The sequence below is a fragment of the Lactuca virosa genome, chromosome 6 (assembly GCF_052849685.1).
Source record: "Lactuca virosa cultivar CGN04683 chromosome 6, Lactuca_virosa_CGN04683_v6, whole genome shotgun sequence".
Classification (NCBI taxonomy): Eukaryota; Viridiplantae; Streptophyta; class Magnoliopsida; order Asterales; family Asteraceae; genus Lactuca; species Lactuca virosa.
The window spans coordinates 168,042,067-168,063,127 of record NC_136431.1 but is presented as its reverse complement, the minus strand read 5'-3'; positions in this window follow the sequence as shown (position 1 = coordinate 168,063,127).

The window sequence follows — 21,061 nt, the reverse complement described above, 5'->3', positions numbered from 1 at the left end:
GAGATTATCAAGGGTGTTGTGTTTGCTAACCGAGGGGGGGGATATATATATATATATATATATATATATATATATATATATATATATATATATATATATATATATATATATATGTGTGTGTGTGTTATATTGATTGTGTATCTGTGTTCTGGACTATGGATTCATCATTTTGTTTATTAGTGTGTTCATGAAGAACAGAGAGAGAGAGAGAGTAAAAAAGTTAAATATCATATAAAAAGTTTTAAATAAATTGAAAATTGCATAAATGTCGTTTTATAAGCAAAAAGGACAAAACAAATAGTAATAAATAAAATCATAAGGATCAAACGCATAAAAGTTCTAATATTTGTTTTGATTCTGTTTGTTTTAAGAAACTAGAATGACCAACCACATAATTTTGTAATATAATAATAATATAATGTTTTTAAGTAGAACAATTTAATTTATAATATGTTGCATTTGGATAAGTTTGAATGTATATGAACTTTTTAAGGTTATGTTTGACATATTAGAACTAGCTAATAAATTAGTTTATTTTTCAAGATTTTTAAGTTGTGTTTGAAAAACTAAAAAAAGATGTTTAAAGCTAGTTTTTTAAAAAAACTATATAAAAAACTATATGGACTAGCTTTTCAAGAGTTTTTTTTTTTTAAAATTGAGATATACCCTTAATTAATTATAAACATAATATTTTTCTAAATGATATTATATGCTATTTTATATATTTCAGTTAGCTTAACTAGTTTTTACTAAACGTTATTTTTTTATCAACTATCTTATAAGCTCGCAACTATTTGTTCTATTAACAACTAGTTTTTCAGCTAACAACTAACTTTTCAGCTAGTACGCCAAACATAGCCTAACTTTTCAGAAATCCATGAACACCACTTCAGAAATTAGAAATCCATGAACACCTACTTCATTAATCAAAACCCATCTTTATAGTTACAATTTTCAGAAAAATAGAATATCACCACCACAATCGAAGATTTGAACCATATTCACGGGAAATAAATTGATATATTGCCTTCAAACATGAACAGACACATACACGAACATATCTCGTTTCATCTTCAGGTCTCCAAGCAAATATGACGAGGTAGAGAGATGGATTTCGATTCAGGGTTTTGTCCTCCGTTGGTTTGTCTTCTTTGAACCACGACGTAGATATGGAAGACGAAATTACAATAAAATCACATACTTCTACATAGATTCATCCAAATCGATCCAACCTTTGTCGTAGCTGCTTGATAAAGCAAACCCTACCACCAAACACCCATCCCTTCACCCAGGTGTCTCCCCCTTGATTTCCAGTCGCCAAACGCCCATCTGAAAAACCTAGCTGCCAAGAAACCCTAACTTCAGATCTCGATCTCCTTTCTTTCGTCGTCGGCTGTCGAGGTTTAACGGGAGGGTAGCAACGATCAAAGCATGTATTTGGGGTTGTGCTACCTGACCTGAGGGGGCGGAAGGGGATCCTAGGCCGACGACAGCCGCCCGTTTCTTATTCTTTGGACGGTGGTAAGCTGGAAACAAGAGAGAGAGAGAACGACGATGATATGGGTTGATTAGGATGCAGACGGCTTGTTTGATTTTATTTTTGTTGGAGATGGAGATGCTCTTTGAGGGTGGCTCTTGCGAACAACAGTGAAACACAAAGATGGAAGAGGAATGGGGAAGACAATGGGTGGAGAGAGAGAGAGAGAGAGAGAGAGAGAGAGAGAGAGAGAGAGATTTTATTTTTGTAATAAAAAAACTGAAAAAAAAATACAAAGGGCAAAATTGTCATTTTGTAAAAAATCAAACCAAAATGGACCAAAGTGGCAACAAAGTGGAAACTTTTGGTCCATTGGTGTTAGTCCAAACCTGTTTGGCCCAAAGTGACAATTTTGGATATACCACAAGATCATTCTTCAAATTTTGTCAAATGATTAATTAGATATTGTTGATCCCATGAATAAACCTACTAAAAAATTTTATAAAAACTTTTCAGAATTATTTGAACACTCGTGTATTTTTAGATGAAAACCAATAATCCTTAGGCCCTCTACGTTGGTGGTTTTAATACAATGATTACAACAACTTTAAATTAGATTAACAACAATTTTATATCAGATTAACAAAAACTGAACCCCAAAGCCAAGATCAATCCACAATAATTGATTAGACAAAGACAACCCCTAAACATAACCGAATAAGGTACGGTTTATTTGGTTTGGTTTGTAGTAATATTCGAATAACATACATTAAAGTGTTTTTGGTTTACTAAACTTTTTCTGATATGTAATTAAATAAAATTATTAAATTTTCGATCAAATCTCGGACATGATTCCTAATTGAAGTGTTAAGCTTGTAAATCAAAATCAAAATTATTAATTATATTGTTTATATGTTACTTTCTTCAATAGTTTATCCTTAGTTCTTTAGGGTGGTTGGTGTAAACACTCAAAATGTGCCCATTCATCATCTTAGTGATATATGATGTTGTGGAAATAAACAATGCCAAATAATATGTTATAACACTTCTTACTTTTTATTTTTTTATTTTTTTATTTTTCATTTTTTTAATTTCTATTTTCCAATTTATTTTTTTATTTGTCATAATATTTATAACATTTAAAAACTAAAACTAAAATTTTAATAAATCTTAAATTAAACATAATATTTAAAAAAATTACAAAGATATCGTTGTATGAGTAGTGGAGCTAGATCTGGCTGTAGTAGCACGCCCATAGAATATCGGTACATCATAGTCACAAAGATATCAACGTCATCGTTATCATCATTGAACGGATGGAACGGATCAAAAAGATCCATTCTTTTGTTTTGAATTATTGAAATTATGTGTGAAATAGAAAGAAAGAAAAGAAAGTGATAAAAATTGGTGTTGTTTTTGTGTATTTAAATAGGTAAATTTTTTTATTTGAATTTAACGTTTTAAAACGGTTGAAAAAAGAAAGCAACGTTCGAAATTCTGTCGTTTCATTTCATTACCACAGCAACGCACAATAACATAACGTGCAATAACGCACGCCAAAGACGGTGTTCCAGTCTTGCAACTACATTTTTGTTTATGCAACCTCATAATAACGTCGATAGACGTTGCCAACACCAGCCAGTCTTAAAAATAGTTACTTCATGATCAGGGACGAAGCTTATGTAGGGCCAGGAGGGGCTGTGCCCCCCCCCCCCCCCCCCCTGTTTTTTTCTTCATAACTAGCCCATAAGTATTAAAATATTTACATATTAAGTCTAAAACTATAAATTTTGACTTTGGCCTCCCCTATTCTTCAATTTTTATACATATTTTATTTTCGGCTCCCAAATCAACACTTCAAGCTCCGTCACTGTTCATGATATTATACTGAATATGATAACAATATATACTTTAAACTATAACTAAGTCTTAGAATTAAAAAAGTTGCCACTATATATTAAAGGAGACATTCTGTTAAGAAGTTTAAAAGCATAAAATTTTGAAAGCGGCGATGTCATATTAAACTATAATATTACATTGCAAGTTGTAAAGGTTGAAGACACCATTCAATGGTTGAAGAAGACCAAAGGCGGCATAGGCAATCTTTGGACGGCTGACTAGTAATTTGTAAAGATTGAAGACAAAATTCAATGTTGTTTATATTCTTAATCGGATAATAAAAATAGAAACCAAATACAAAACCGTATATGACGTTTTGAATTATCGGTTAAACCGAATATGAAAAAAGATAATCTATTAAATCCAACCAAATCAATCGAAGATTATTCAGCGCTAAATCTATAAGTCAAATGAACGTCTGTTCATTTAAACAAAATGATAAAATAAATAAATTGAAAAAAATAATTTTTAATATTATCATATGAGATGGGGTTGTGTATTATATTTAGGGTTGTTCACTATTTGGATAAAACCGAATTATCCAATTAGACAATTTGGATTGAAATATTTGGTTCGGATATTCGGATTTTTGGATTGGTTTTAAACAAAACCGAATTATTATTTTGAATTTCGGATTGGTTTTGGTTTATAAAATAAGAACCGAATAGTGCAAAATAACCGAATAAACATTTATTATTTATTTATTTATTTATAATATATCTATAATTATTTATTAATTTTGTAATTTATTTTTTCAAATAGGTTCAAAACCTTTCACCCGATAAAAGACTCATTGATATCTATTTTATCTCAAAGGTTTTCTATCTGTAAAATATTTAACTATAATATATTTTTTTAGTAGTTGTTTATAAATTTCAAATCACAACTAAATAATTTGTTTTTGCTTATTGTGTAAAGTTGGGTAATATTATAATTATATGTCATTTTAAAATGTTTCGGTTTTTGAAAACCGAATTATAAAAACCGATCCAACCGAATTGTAATTTGATCGGATCGGATCAGATATGAATTTAGTTTGGACTATTCGGATTCATGTTTTGAAAACCGAAATCAATTTGGATTCACTTGATTGGATTGGATCAAACTGATCCATCCAAACGAACACCCCTAATTATATTAGAAAAGTATATCAAATTAACCAAATAAAAACCAAATTACATTACATATAAACAATAACCGAAAAAAAATACTGAGCCAGTGTTTGATGCGTCACAACTGACTGATAAGTTAGTTTATTTATTTATTTATTTATTTTTTAAAAAAACATTATCCTGTTTGACAAGCAAAAAAGTAGTTGATAAGCTAGCTTAAAAAACTACTTTAAATAGCTTTTCATATGATTTTCTAAAATTTCTCGAATATACCCATAATTAATTATAAAAAATATATTCTTCTAAATGTCATTTTATATTTTTCGGCTAATATATCAGCTACTTTTTACGAAAAGTCATTTTTATTAGCTAGCGTATAAACTAGCAACTAGTTTTTTAGTTACGAAATTGCTACCTACGTGGGCAAGTGCCTAACTTGTGCCAAGGTGAAGGTGGAATATCAGAAGCCCTCAGGTTTACTCCAACAGCCAGAAATACCTGAGCGGAAGTGGGATCGAATTACAATGGACTTCATCACCAAATTACCCAAAACCCCGAGTGGCCATAACACTATTTGGGTGATCGTTGACAGATTGACCAAGTCCGCCAACTTCCTGCCAATCAAAGAAACATACAAGATAGAGAGATTGACTAGAACCTACATTCAAGAGATAGTACGACTGCACGGTGTGCTTATATCCATTATCTTGGATAGAGATTGTAGGTTTACCTCTCGATTCTGGCAGACACTTCAGAAGGCTCTTGGAACTAAGCTGGACATGAGTACAACTTATCATCCACAAACCGACGGACAGAGTGAGAGAACCATTCAAACATTAGAAGACATGCTGCGAGCGTGTGTTATCGACTTCGGCAAGTCCTGGGATACTCAGTTGCCACTGGTCGAGTTCTCTTACAACAACAGCTATCATACTAGCATCAAGGTTGCTCCATTTGAAGCCATCTATGGCCGTAAGTGCAGATCCCCTCTGTGTTGGGCTGAGATGGGTGACTCGCAGCTAGCTAGGGGTCAAGTCCCTGATAGAACTCTCACTGGTCCAAAAATCATCAGAGAAACGACCGAAAAGATTGTTCAAATTCGTGAACGTCTGAAAGCCTCTCGAGATCGACAAAAGAGCTACGTAGACAAAAGACGAAAACCCTTGGAATTTCAGGTTGGTGACCGTGTTCTGTTAAAGGTCTCACCCTGGAAGGGAATGATACGCTTCGGAAAGCGTGGTAAATTAAATCCAAGGTACATTGGACCATTTGAAATTCTCGCAAGGATTGGTCCTGTAGCTTACAAATTACAACTACCTCGAGAACTTAGTAACATACATCCTATCTTCCACGTATCTAATTTAAAGAAATGTCTATCTAACGAGACTCTTGTGATTCCACTCGATGAAATTGAATTGAACGAGAGTCTACACTTCGTGGAAGAACCAGTAGAAATCATGGATATGGAAGTCAAACAAACAAAAAAAAAAGCTGTATACCAATAGTGAAGGTTCGCTGGAATGCTAAGCGGGGACCTGAATTCACTTGGGAACGGGAGGATCAGATGAAACAAAAGTATCCACATATTTTCCCTAGTCCATGATTATTACCTTAGAAATAATTTCGGGACGAAATTCTCTCTAACAGGGGGATAATGTAACAACTCGATATTTCAGGTCAATGTAATAGTCTAGGTCAAATTGTAACTTATTTTGAAATAATAAGAATAGAAATTAATTGAGATGAAAAGTAGTGTCAAAAATGAAGTATTAATAATAATGATTGGGATGAATAAAGTGGTAGAGATTGTAACAAGGTTTCCAAAAATATAAAGAACACTGAAATCCGAGTTATAACGAAGAAGTTATGACTATTCGAAGATCCCCGACAAAACCGACAAAACACTGTTAAGCGTAAAAATTGAGTTCTCGATAAATTACTTTTTAGACTTAACTGTATAAATGAAATTTGTAGTATACGTTAAACCGAGAGTGTCCATAAAAAGAACGCCAAAATTTGACTTTGTATGAAGAAGTTATGATTTTTCTAAGATTCGACATAGCAGTACACAGCTAAAAACTCGAAATAAAGATCGAGTGATTTTTAGCCGACACAACCTAAACGAGAATGGAAGGTCTCGTCAATAGTAGTACAACGGTAAAAAGACAGACGAAAACGGACGTCGGATGAAGAAGTTATGAATTTTTAACGGATTTTCCTGTCCCGGTCTGTTAAAAATAATAATTTTAAAAATAAATTCAAAATTAGCCGACGGAGTCTAAACGGAAGTCGTATAGTATAATCTCACTTGCGTGTGTATATAAAAAACATCGAAAACGGAGCTCGTATGCGAAAGTTATGAATTTTAGAAGTTCGAGCCACAAAAACCGAGAAATTTTGCAAAGGACATGGTCCGGGTTCGGCCACGTCATCTCGCATGCGAGCCTGCCCCGTGTCCGATCTGCGGAGTCATCTGATGTGCTGCCCAAGCAAAGTGCGACGCGTGTGCGTCCGTGGAAGCATCCGAAGGCGATGCGTGTCTCGCATCCGAGACCGACGCCTGTCCCCCCTCGCATCCGAAGCCTCCGCGTGTCCTTCTTATCCCTTCGGCCGAGAACCCTCGTAGGGTATAAAAGGAGGTGCGAGATCCTCTGGTTCCTACACCACTTTAACACCATTTTTCACACTTTTTCACTTCTATCACTCCCATAAACCTCCTTACAACCCCCCGAAGCCCTGGTATCATATCCAACACCCGAAGAACATCCCGAGGCTCCAGAAGTCCGCAAGAAAAGAGTCTTTCGGTTTCTAAACCCGACCCTCGCAAAGACCGGTTTTCAACAATAAAGCCTTTTTCTAGCAACGAAGTGCTACACAATTCAGCACTTATCAAGTAAGTTCATACTCCTATACTTTTCTAACTTTTTGTAAGTTTTAAAGGGGGAAAATACAAGTAAAACACTAGAATACTAGTCTTTAAATATAAATCGTGGTTTATGTTTTCCTTCAGTTTATATAACTTTTACATGAAAACATATACATATGGAACATCTTATGACACAATAATTATCGATTTAATTGAAACATATATTGTAAACTATAATAGATATAGTTTGGGTTACATTCTCAATATATTTTACTCTTTCAGGACAAATAAAACAGTTATATAAAAATATGATTATTTTTATATGTTATAAACATTACGAAAAGAGTAACAATTTCATATATGAATATTCTCATATACAAGTATATAAATTACGTTGGGAAATTGTGAGTCATTCGTCTTCACAGTACCTATCAAGGTATAACAGCCAGTCCTGTTTTATAACTCGAGTCTCCTCCCGGAGAGCATGATACTTGTGTATAGATCTATACGGGATTGATGACCCCGCACCCTGACTGTTAGCTATAGTCCCCGGGGTGACAAATATCAAACAGTACGACGCCTAAAGAATGTCGAGGCAGGCAAATCATTTGTTAGTACGGTTAGAAAAACTCACATAGGGAAAACGAATATATGCATAAACACTTCTCTTCAAATAGTTTTATTTTTGAATAAATCTAATATCATTAATTCAAGTATGGTGAATTACTTGTACATGTTCTAGTCTTGGATAAAATTAAGACTACTATTTACAACTCAGTTTTATGGAAAATATAGGATTTTCCTGGATAAATACGATTTCTTACAAACACACAGCTTACAACTCAATTTTATAGAAAATATCGGATTTTCTGGAAACAAATGTGATTTCATCTCTTTGAATGGTATTTTTAATTTCATAAAAATACTTATGAACTCACCAACTTAATTGTTGACACTTTTTCTCAAATAACTTGTATTATCAGGAAATCGGTAATCAGGTACACCCTCAAGTTTTTGAGAAGATGGAGCATTGAGACTTAACTTTTGTATATATATATATATATATATATATATATATATATATATATATATACACACACACACACACATATATATATATATATATATATATATATATATATATATATATATATATATATATATATATATATTGGTGTCAATATACAATAGTTTGAACATATATGTAAAACTTATACTTTATTAAATGCATGGTTGTTGTACTTGAATTACTATTATGCAACTGTTGTGATACTATACATGACGTCCTCTACCCCCGAATGTTTCCGCTGTTCAGGTTTGGGGGTGTGACAGATTGGTATGAGAGCATTGTTTATAGTGAACTAAGTATATCTAACCACATAAGATATACAAACTATAAATACAAAGGGACTAAAAGTCTCTGAAGTAACATTTTTATAATAATAAAAAGTTTTTATGATGAGTTGGACACTATGATTAAGTCTCGAGGTATGTAATCATGTTTGGGATGAATATAGCCTGATCAACTATATTTATCCGGAATATGATTAATATATGCTGAGAAATAGTCGTAGTGAATGACAAGTCTAAAACTTACCAATAAACTATATAAAGAACTTTATCATACTATAGGAGTATTTTGAGATACTATACAATTTTTATATATATACTTTTTATCTCTATTTATCGTACAAGATAACATGGATGAATATAATTTACCCGGAGACCCTTACAACCAACAAGATGGGGGGTTAGATCGTGAATTCAGATGAAGAACCACTTGAAGTTAGTGATAGTGATTCTAGTGGTACAGACACAGAGCCTCAAATATACAATCCACCTCAAGCTGGACAACACCCCATAATAAGATAAGATTTTCAAGGACCTATACCAATATGGGGCGAACACTTGAACCACTGGAGTCAGCAACAAGGTCAACGTCCACCTTACGGAATGGCAAGAGGCTATTATGACCTCTCTAGAGGAGGTTCAGCTGACAGAGCTCTTCCGGTCATAGTACACCGCATATCCCGTCAAACTGATCAAGCGTGGATTTCTATAAATCGGATCCTACAAGTAGATGCTATTGCACAAGTCAACACTGCTAATATTCTTCGTTTACATGAACTTCAGGACGATACCCAAAGTCATACTAAAGCACTTCAAAGGCAAAATGAATGATGCCCAAGCAGAGATAAGGGAACTAAAGGAATATCACGCTACCCAAGAAAGGTATTAGAAGAATAAAGATGAGGCTGAATCCAGTAATCGGCGTAGTACTCGCCGTAGGTAGTGTTTACACTACTCGTAATTCTCAATGTTGTAATTTTCCTTATGTAAATTACATAGATATATATTTGTTTCCAACAGTATGTAACAAAAATATATACGTATCAAATAACAAGTACTTTATTTCATTGGAAATTAGCATAATTTTCATAACATTTTGTGTACTCATGACAAATTCATTACAAGTGTTGCTTACGATTGTTTACTTATATTAGTAGATTTTAATTATTTTTGGAAAGGGAACTTCCCTAACGAGGGTTTCCGGGCCAGCTTTCGCGCACCGACTAATCCCCCGCTGCAAACATGAGGCTTTTGCCTCATGCCCTGGAGTCACTGCAGGCGAACCTCCATGGCCACAAGGGCTGAGTAGTGCCAGGATTTGAACATGGGTCAATAGGTTATCCACCATATCTTCCACATGCCTTACCAAGTCACCACAACCCAAGTGGTTAAATCACTAAATAAAACATTATATCAGTCAGGATATGATACAATTAAAATTAAGATGTATCTTGTTCAATATCACCTGACTTATAGCTACCATAAGGAACTTATCATTATTTCCTCATAAAATTTGTAGAAAAAGATGTCGCCAAGAAAGAATCCCAGACCTAATAACAATAATCCACCGCCACCATCTTAGTTTGATGCTGCCATGTTTCAAGTAGTAGTAACAGCTGCTGTAACAGCCGCTATGAATCAAATAAACACAAACAATGCCAGTGGAATAGGCAATGGTGCTAATCCTCCGAATCATGGAGAGAACCCTAGACACCCTAAGGAGTGTTCATACAAAGACTTTACTAATGGGAAACCCATCACTTTCAACGGAAGTGGAGGAGTAATCATCTTAATGCAGTGGTTTGAGAAGACTGAAACAGTCTTCGCAATATGTACTTGCCCAGAAGCAAGTAAGGTTAAATATGCAACATGTACTTTCTCTAGCAGAGCTCTTACTTGGTGGAAGAGTCATGTTATGGATGTAACTCTCCCAGTAGCAAACTCCATGAGCTGGGATGATCTGAAAATTCTGATGTTAGAAGAGTACTGTCCAAGAGGTGAAGTGGAAAAATTGGAACATGACTTGTGGACTCTTAGAATGAATGGATCTGATCTTGCTACTTATACGACCAAATTCTATGATCTCTCTGTACTATGTCCCGGGATGATAACCCCGAAATCGAAAATGGTGGAAAGATACCTTTGGGGACTATCACCCCAAATTCAAGGGTATATAATGGCTTCCAAACCTGCTAATTTCGAAAGCGGGAAACGTTTGGCGCAACAGCTCATCGATCATGGAGTTCGTCAAGGATCGATAACAACCATCCCAAAGCAACCAAAGGAAAGTAACAGTAAGAGAAGGCCTTGGAATAAAAGGAAGAACAAAGCAATAGAAGAAAACACTAAAAGACAGCAAGTGGTGACCGCTCACACCATCACTGCCCCAGCAGCCCCAACACCCGCTAAACAATATGATGGGAGTCTTCCGAAATGTGATAAGTGTAATTACCACCATGCTGGTGCGTCTAGAGAAATGTATTGTACGAGGTGCAAAAAGAAAGGACACATTGTCCGTTTCTACAAAGAACCAGATCAACAAAATGCCTCAGCCTCGAATACAGGAGCAAGCCGCGCTTGCTACGAATGTGGAGAGACAGGGCATTTTAAGAAGGATTGCCCGAAAGCAAAGAATACAGGAGGAGTAAAAAGGGTACTGGTAATAGGACATGAGGAGGCCGTGGCAGACCCGACAGTGGTTACGGGTACATTTCTCCTCAATAACTCTTACGCATGCATACTATTTGATTGTGGAGCGGAGAAGAGTTTTGTGAGCCACCAGTTTAAACATTTACTTAATCAAACACCGAAACCATTAAAAAAAACATTCACCGTTGAAATGGCAAATGGAAAGACGGAAAACACTAACAATATATACGTAGACTGTACCCTCTCACTAAACAATCATTCCTTTCAAATCAACCTCATGCCAGTATCGATAAAAAGTTTGGATGTCATCATTGGCATGGATTGGCTATGTCTCCATCGTGCTGATATTTTATGCTACGAAAAGGTCGTTCGCCTTAATCTGCCAAATGGCGAAGCCCTCATCATCTATGGCGATAAACCGAATACAAGTCTTTGCCTCATTTCTTGTATTAAAGCTCGTAAGTATCTACGCAAAGAATACCAAGTATTATTGGCTCACGTCGTGAATGAGAAACAAGAAGTAAAAGACCTCAAGAGCATTCCTGAAGTCTGTAATTTTCCTGATGTATTTTCTGAGGATCTTCCAGGAGTACCTCCTACACGACCGCCGACAGGTCGAATTTAGAATCGATCTTATCCCTGGAGCTACCCCATTAGCCAAATCCCCCTATCGCCTAGCACCAGCTGAGATGCAGGAATTGTCCAGTCAACTAAACAAACTACTCAGTAAGGGATTCATTCGACCAAGTTTCTCACCTTGGGGAGCACCAGTTCTATTTGTTAAGAAGAAGGATGGATCGTTCTGTATGTGCATCGACTATCGCGAACTAAACAAGCTCACCTTTAAAAACCGATATCCACTTCCACGAGAAGACGATTTATTCGATCAACTCCAACGAGAAAACTACTTTTCAAAGATCGACCTGAGATCCGGATATCACCAATTACGAGTCCAAGAAAGCGATGTTCCCAAAACGGCATTTCGAACGCGTTATGGTCACTACAAATTTGTAGTGATGCCTTTTGGTCTAACCAATGCTCCTACCGTGTTCATGGACTTAATGAACAGGGTATGCCGTCCTTTCCTAGAAAAATTTGTGATTGTGTTCATAGATGACATACTCATCTACTCATGAGGCAAGGAGGAGCATAGTCAACACCTTCGCCAGATCTTGGAAATATTGCGAACAGAAAAACTTTATGCGAAGTTTTCAAAATGTGAATTTTGGATTCAGAAAGTAGAATTTATTGGTCATGTGGTCAGCGAAGAAGGGATACACGTGGACCCCTCCAAAATTAAAGCAATCAAGAATTGGTCAGCACCATAAACACCCACGGAAATTGATCAGTTCTTGGGTCTTGCTGGCTATTACCGCAGATTCATACAGAACTTCTCAAGGATCGCTAAGCCACTTACTACTCTGACTCAGAAGGGTATAACTTTCAACTGGGAGAGAAACAAAAAGCTGTATTCCAATCCCTGAAATAAGCTCTGTGCAGCGCGCCTATTCTATCTCTACCTGAAGAAACAGAAGACTTCGTTGTATACTGTGATGCATCCAATCAAGGACTGGGATGTGTACTTATGCAGCGAGGCAAAAGTTATCGCCTATGCCTCACGACAACTAAAAACGCACGAGGTCAACTACACTACTCATGACCTTGAGTTGGGAGCAGTAGTATTTGCTCTAAAGATCTGGAGACACTACCTTTACGGCACAAAGTGCACCATCTTTACAGACCATAAAAGTCTTCAGCATATATTCGATTAGAAGGAGCTAAACATTAGACAACGATGATGGCTTGAACTACTTAGTGATTACGAATGTGAAATTCGTTATCATCCAGGCAAAGTCAATGTGGTAGCAGATGCCCTTAGTCGGAAAGAATACTCGGGCCGTCGAGTAAAGTCTCTGACCATGACCATCCATTCTCACTTATCCACACAAATCAAAGAGGCTCAACTAGAAGCTTTGAAACCGGAGAACAAAACGAATGAAACCTTAAGGGGAATGGAAAAGAAGTTAGAAATCAAGCGTGACGGAGTTCATTATTTCATGGATCGAATCTGGACACCAAAGTTTGGTGGATTCAGAGAAGTTGTCATGAACGAAGCACACAAGACGCGATACTCTGTTCATCCAGGTTCAGAAAAGATGTATCTGGACCGTAAGAAATTATATTGGTGGCCGAACATGAAAGCTGAAATTGCTACCTATGTGGGCAAGTGCCTAACTTGCGCCAAGGTGAAGGTGGAATATCAGAAGCCCTCGGGTTTACTCCAACAACCAGAAATACTTGAGTGGAAGTGGTATCGAATTACAATGGACTTCATCACCAAATTACCCAAAACCCCGAGTAGCCATGCCACTATTTGGGTGATCGTTGACAGATTGACCAAGTCCGCCCACTTCCTGCCAATCAAAGAAACATACAAGATGGAGAGACTGACTAGAACCTACATTCAAGAGATAGTACGACTGCACGGTGTGCCTATATCCATTATCTCGGATAGAGATAGTAGGTTTACCTCCCGATTCTGGCAGGCACTTCAGAAGGCTCTCGGAACTAAGCTGGACATGAGTACAACTTATCATCCACAAACCGACGGGCAGAGTGAGAGAACCATTCAAACACTAGAAGACATGCTGCGAGCGTGTGTAATCGACTTCGGCAAGTCCTGGGATACACATTTGCCACTGGTCGAGTTCTCTTACAACAACAGCTATCATACTAGCATCAAAGTCGCTCCACTTGAAGCCCTCTATGGCTGTAAGTGCAGATCCCCTCTGTGTGTTGGGCTGAGATTGGTGACACACAGCTAGCTAGGGGTCAAGTCCCTGATAGCACTCTCACTGGTCCGGAAATCATCAGAGAAACGACTGAAAAGATTGTTCAAATTCTTGAACGTATGAAAGCCTCTCGAGATCGACAAAAGAGCTACGCAGACAAAAGACGAAAACCCTTGGTGACCGTGTTCTGTTAAAGGTCTCACCCTGGAAGGACATCATATGCTTCGGAAAGCGTGGTAAATTAAATCCAAGGTACATTGGACCATTTGAAATTCTCGCAAGGATTGGTCCTGTAGCTTACAAATTACAACTACCTCGAGAACTTAGTAACATACATCCTATCTTCCACGTATCTAATTTAAAGAAATGCCTATCTAACGAGACTCTTGTGATTCCACTCGATGAAATTGAATTGAACGAGAGTCTACACTTTGTGGAAGAACCAGTAGAAATCATGGATATAGAAGTCAAACGAACAAAACAAAGTCGTATACCAATAGTGAAGGTTCGCTGGAATGCTAAGCGGGGACCTGAATTCACTTAGGAACGGGAGGATCAGATGAAACAAAAGTATCCACATATTTTCCCTAGTCCATGATTATTACCTTAGAAATAATTCGGGACAAAATTCTCTCTAACGGGGGGATAATGTAACAACCCGATATTTCAGGTCAATGTAATAGTCTAGGTAAAATTGTAACTTATTTTGAAATAATAAGAATAGAAATTAATTGAGATGAAAAGTAGCGTAAAAAATGAAGTATTAAATAATTTTGATTGGGATGAATAAAGTGGTAGAGATTGTAACAAGGTTTCCAAAAATATAAAGAACACTGAAATCCGAGTTATAACGAAGAAGTTATGACCAATTAAAGATCCGCGACAAAACCGACAAAACACTATTAAGTGTAAAAATTGATTTTTCGTTAAATTAATTTTTAGTAAGTGTGTAAATGTAATTTGTAGTATACGTTAAACCGAGAGTGTCCATCAAAAGAACACCAAAATCTGACTTCGTATGAAGAATTTATGATTTTTCTAAGATTCGACATAGCAGTACACAACTAAAAAATCGAAATAAAGATCGAGTGATTCTTAGCCGACACAACCTAAACGAGAATTGAAGGTCTCGTCAATAGTAGTACAACGGTAAAAAGACAGACGAAAACGGACATCGGATGAAGTAGTTATGAATTTTTAACGGATTTTTCTGTCCCGGTCTGTTAAAAATAATAATATTAAAAATTAATTCAAAATTAGCCGACGGAGTCTAAACGAAAGTCGTAGAGTATAATCTCACCTACGCGTCTATATAAAGAACGTCAAAACCGGAGCTCGTATGTCAAAGTTATGAATTTTAGAAGTTCGGGGCACAAAAACCGAAAAATTTCGCAAAGGACATGGTCCGGGTTCGGCCACGCCACCTCGCATGCGAGCCTGCCCCATGTCCGATCTATTGAGTCATCCGATGCGTGGCCCAAGCGAATTCCAACGCGTGTGCGTCCGTGGAAGCATCTGAAGGCGACGCGTGTCTCGCATCCGAGACCGACGCCTGTCCCCCCTCGCATCCGAAGCCTCCGCGTGTCCTTCTTATCCCTTCGGCCGAGAACCCTCGTAGGGTATAAAAGGAGGTGCGAGATCCTTCGGTTCCTACACCACTTTAACACCATTTTTCACACTTTTTCACTTCTATCACTCCCATAAACCTCCATACAACCCCCCGAAGCCCCGGTATCATATCCAACACCCGAAGAACATCCCGAGGCGCCAGAAGTCAACAATAAAGCCTTTTTCTAGCAACGAAGTGCTACACAATTCAACACTTATCAAGTGAGTTCATACTCCTATACTTTTTATAACTTTTTATAAGTTTTAATGGGGGAAAATACAAGTAAAACACTAGAATACTAGTGTTTAAATATAAATCGTGGTTTATGTTTTCCTTCAGTTTATATACTTTTACATGACAACATATACATATGGAACATCTTATGACACAACAATTATCGATTTAATTGAAACATATATTGTAAACTATAATAGATATAGTTTGGGTTACATTCTCAATATATTTTACTCTTTCAGGACAAATAAAACAGTTATATAAAAATATGATTATTTTTATATGTTATAAACATTACGAAAAGAGTAACAATTTCATATATGAATATTCTCATATACAAGTATATAAATTTCGTTGGGAATTTGTGAGTCATTCGTCTTCACAGTACCTATCAAGGTATAACTGCAAGTCATGTTTTATAACCCGAGTCTCCTCCCGGAGAGCGTGATACTTGTGTATAGATCTATACGAGATTGATGACCCCGCACCCTGACTGTTAGCTATAGTCCCCAAGGTGACAAATATTAGACAGTACGACGCCTGAAGAACGCGAGGCAGGCAAATCATTTGTTAGTACGGTTATAAAAACTCACATAGGGAAAACGAATATATACATAAACACTTCTCTTCAAATAGTTTTATTTTCGAATAAATCTAATATCATTAATTCAAGTATGGTGAATTACTTGTACATGTTTTAGTCTTGGATAAAATTAAGACTACTATTTACAACTCAGTTTTATGGAAAATATAAGATTTTCCTGGATAAATAAGATTTCTTACAAACAAACAGCTTACAACTCAATTTTATAGAAAATATCGGATTTTCTGGAAACAAATGTGATTTCATCTCTTTGAATGGTATTTTTAATTTCATAAAAATACTTATGAACTCACCAACTTAATTGTTGACACTTTTTCTCAAATAACTTGTATTATCAGGAAATCGGTAATCAGGTACACCCTCAAGTTTTTGAGAAGATGGAGCATTGAGACTTAACTTTTGTATATATATATTTTGGTGTCAATATACAATAGTTTGAACACATATGTAAAACTTATACTTTATTAAATGCATGGTTTTTGTACTTGAATTACTATTATGTAATTGTTGGGATACTATACATTACGTCCTCCACCCCTGAATGTTTCCGCCATTCAGTTTTGGGGGTGTGACAAAACATGGACCTTTAGAAGGCTTGAAGACCTATATAATTCTCAAGTAATTCTCGAAAATCCTTTCTCCTCTCTCTCTCTCTCTCCCCCTCCCTCTCTCTAATTTTCGATCTTAGGGTTTCCTAGGGTTTGGGTGTGACACATTAAAGGCTTCCACATTATTGGAACTAGCATTCCAAAGAAAGGGTTCTTCAAAGTTGGTTCCTATATTCGATTATAGCTAAAGGTATGTTACAGTGTTACCTAACCTTTTAGTTTTTTCGGCCTTAGAATAGGTTATTTAGTTCTTCAAAGTATCTTGTTATTATGTGAAAAGACATAAAATTTTGGGTTGCATGTGCCTATAATTTTTTATGTGAAATTTCGTTGTGCAAATCATGTTTGATTAATTTTATTATGTAACCCAGAAAACCATCAGTTGTATTAGAGCCTAGGTTTTTGTCTATAATATGCACATTAGTGAAACCCTAAAAGAAACAACAAAATCAAAAATCCTAGCTCTCTAGGGGTTTTCGAAAATGCCTTGCCTCCTTGCCTTTTTCAAAAATTGTTAGGGTTTCTTAGTTTCCTTATTTCTTATTTTATATGCCTTCAAATTTGAACAACTAAAACTAGATAACCTAAACCCTAGTTTTCGAATTAAGGAAAGGATTAAGATTAAATAGATTAACTAATTAAAAGTCTAATTAAAGATAATTATTTAATTCTTAAATGATTTAATTAATTTAACTAATTGTTTAATTAAAAGATAAACCAAATCAAAGATGGTTTAAAAGATTAATTAATTATTTGTTAATCAAGATATATAAATTTAAGCCTTGTATTTTCCACTCTTGTACATTTGAAATTGGTGAGTTGTGATGTTTTGGATAAAACAAAGACCAACTAAGGCCAATTGTGCGAAGTGTTTGTCTTGATAAGAATCCGCACTAACTCTTGAATATTTGCTTTGTCAAGGAATGGTTCTTGACAAGAGAATCTTATATGTCAAGAGGTCAGTGGGAGTCTTAAAGATCTTGAAAAGTTTCAAGAACTAATCAAGGGTATTGTTTACCACTAGCACGCGACTTGAGGTTTGTAACCTATCGGGTTGACATAGTGTTGTTTCTATGCCCATTCCAGTTAAATTTGACTATGCATATGAGTTCTATGAGTTCGTAATTGTTTGCATAACAACCTGGAAGCAATGGTAGGCCCTTGTGTTGTGCTGTCGGGTGGCAAGAAAACTAAGATTAAACAAGTTCAGTCCATATGCGTTTGGATTTGTCACTAACCTTGTCTTGTGATTATGGTTATGACAAATTTACATGGATAGGAACACATACACCATAACAATCTAAGTGTCATAAGGTTTCTCTCCGATTCATGAAAATGATGGTGAGGAAACGCTTTCACTAAGTAGATTTTAAGTAGATAGAAACTGTGATATTTGCATTCTCAAAGTAGTTAGTGGAGCGTGTGTGGTTAATCGGCACACTAACATGGACTAGTGAGAATGGCAAAAGGTCTAAACATTATGATTACGACATCCCTCTTCATAATTGTTTAGACACACATGTGAGCTATCTAAGGAAAGGCGTATGATTTTGGGAAGCTTAGATAAAATTTTATCAAAGCATCTCATATCAAAAATCTGAACTTTGGTAAGAAAGTCAATAAGCATTGATTTCTAGAAGTCCAGCTGATTTCTGGATAAATGTCAAAGCTAGTGGGAGCATAAGTGTTATTCTAATAATGGTTATAATGCTAGTGGGAGCATAATGATTATAGTAAGTGTTGCGAGTTAGCAATATTAATTATAGAAAACAAAAGTGTCAATTTGGAAAGTTGTAGGGTTTGGAAAGTTGTTTTGCTATAATTAAGGGAGAGGAAATTATACCTCATTCTAATTCTAAACGCTTAGATTGTGAGGCTTTAATCAAATTTAGTCATGATTACATTATTTGCGTTCTAAAATTCGATTATGATTACGGCATCCATTTTCATAATCTGAATTATGAGAACATGGAAAATAGTAAATAAAAAAAATAAAAATTATTATAGGAAAAGACTGGTTTAGGATCATGTCTTTATGTGAGATATTATGAATCGTATCCCATATCTTCGGGTATAGGATCGATTACATATGCTATAATATTTCTACGAGTTCTAATTTTTCCAAATGCCTAGGGCATTAAGAGGGAAAAAGGAATAGAACTGGATATGACTAAAATGATTAAGCAATTGTCGAGGACAATCTGAGGTTTACCAAAGATTGGTTGCTCATGGACAGTTGGAAGTATGGTGTAAATTTTGGAAGGACCATATTGACATATTCTGAAAAGAGGCAACTCTTGTTCAGAAGTGATAGTCAAAATGGGAATATGGAAATGTTTCCATAGGTGGAAGTTGTTCTTCAAATCTGTGTAAGATTACAAAACTTAATGCAAGAAGGATGTTCAAAGGAATGTACTTTGAATGTGAGACTTCGTTTCCATGGAATTGCTCTCCATTGGAATACTTTGTAATGTCTATAGCCAAGTCTTTATGACTTTTGTGCATAGTCATTACAAGAGGATCATTGCATATAAGTTTAGAATCTAACAGATTTCAGTAAATGGCAAAGAATCTTGTATTCTTACATTTGCGATAAGGATTTGGAATTGTGAAATGAGTATCATTGAAATGTTTTTCAATTGATCTATTTCACAAAGTAAGAACCATAGACAATCATAGTGTGCATGCTTGGAGCATGGCATAACTATTGTTTTAATTCAAGTATTAAGTTGATTATTCGAAACATTATACAATGAATAATGAGTAATCAATATGGCGATTAAATAAAAGGTGTTTTATTTACTCTCACAAGTATTGGGGCCATATAGGATTAGTATTATTCTTATGTTTCACTTTGCATGTTTTGACTTCCCGAATAATTAGGTTATTCAAACCGTCCACAGTCGATCATACTTTGGAAGTAGATATTGAGGCAAGACTGTCAGGAATGGGTCTGTTGTATGTTTAGATGTTTTAGACATAGCTGCAGTATTCATGAGTGCTCCTGGAATAAGATTCAAGTATTGGATTAAACCCACGCTCATTTGAATCACTTCATGGATTTTATCACTAGTGATCATGAGATGATAATATCTTATATTCTTCAAACCTAGAGATATGATTTGTTGACTATGAGTTGGTTGTACATTGATTGTACGAAAACGCATCAGTAACTTGATGTTATAAAACGTGCATTTGTGTATGATTCAACAAGTAGTTAGTACAAGCATACGAGTCGAAGTTTATCCATTCCTTTTACCCTTGGAGGGATAAAAGCGATATCAGTGGGCCCCTCGATGATTTAGTGATGACAAACGTAAGTGCTCGGCCGGGCCTGGATTGTTTTGATTTGTTCAATTAGTCGGTCGTCATAAATCGAAAATCAGGAAACAACAGATGGACAGAGAGAATGATTATAATCCATGTCTCAGTCCATATGATATCTAGAATGGAGGAATATATGATCCCTTATCTAATGGACATGTCATTGACTAGGTCAGAGTTCGACAATGGCTTTTAAGAGCTACGATTGCTAGTCGGGTTTTGGAGTCATACTTGCAATAATAGTTTTAGACTTATCCAAGTGGGATACTGTTGGATTAGATGTCTAAGCCCATAACTATTGTTGGTATGTACTCGACCCGAGAGTAGCATGGTCCATTTGGGTTGCATATCATCAGGATAATTTGTTAGGATGGATTCTTGAGAGAATGTTATATATGATTTATTAATATATTATAAGTTATAATATATTAATATGAAATCATATGTTTTAATTAGTATTGATCAAGAATTAATTTGGAATTAATTTAGTGATCAAAAGAGACTAATTAAATCTATGGGGACTAATTATGGTAATTA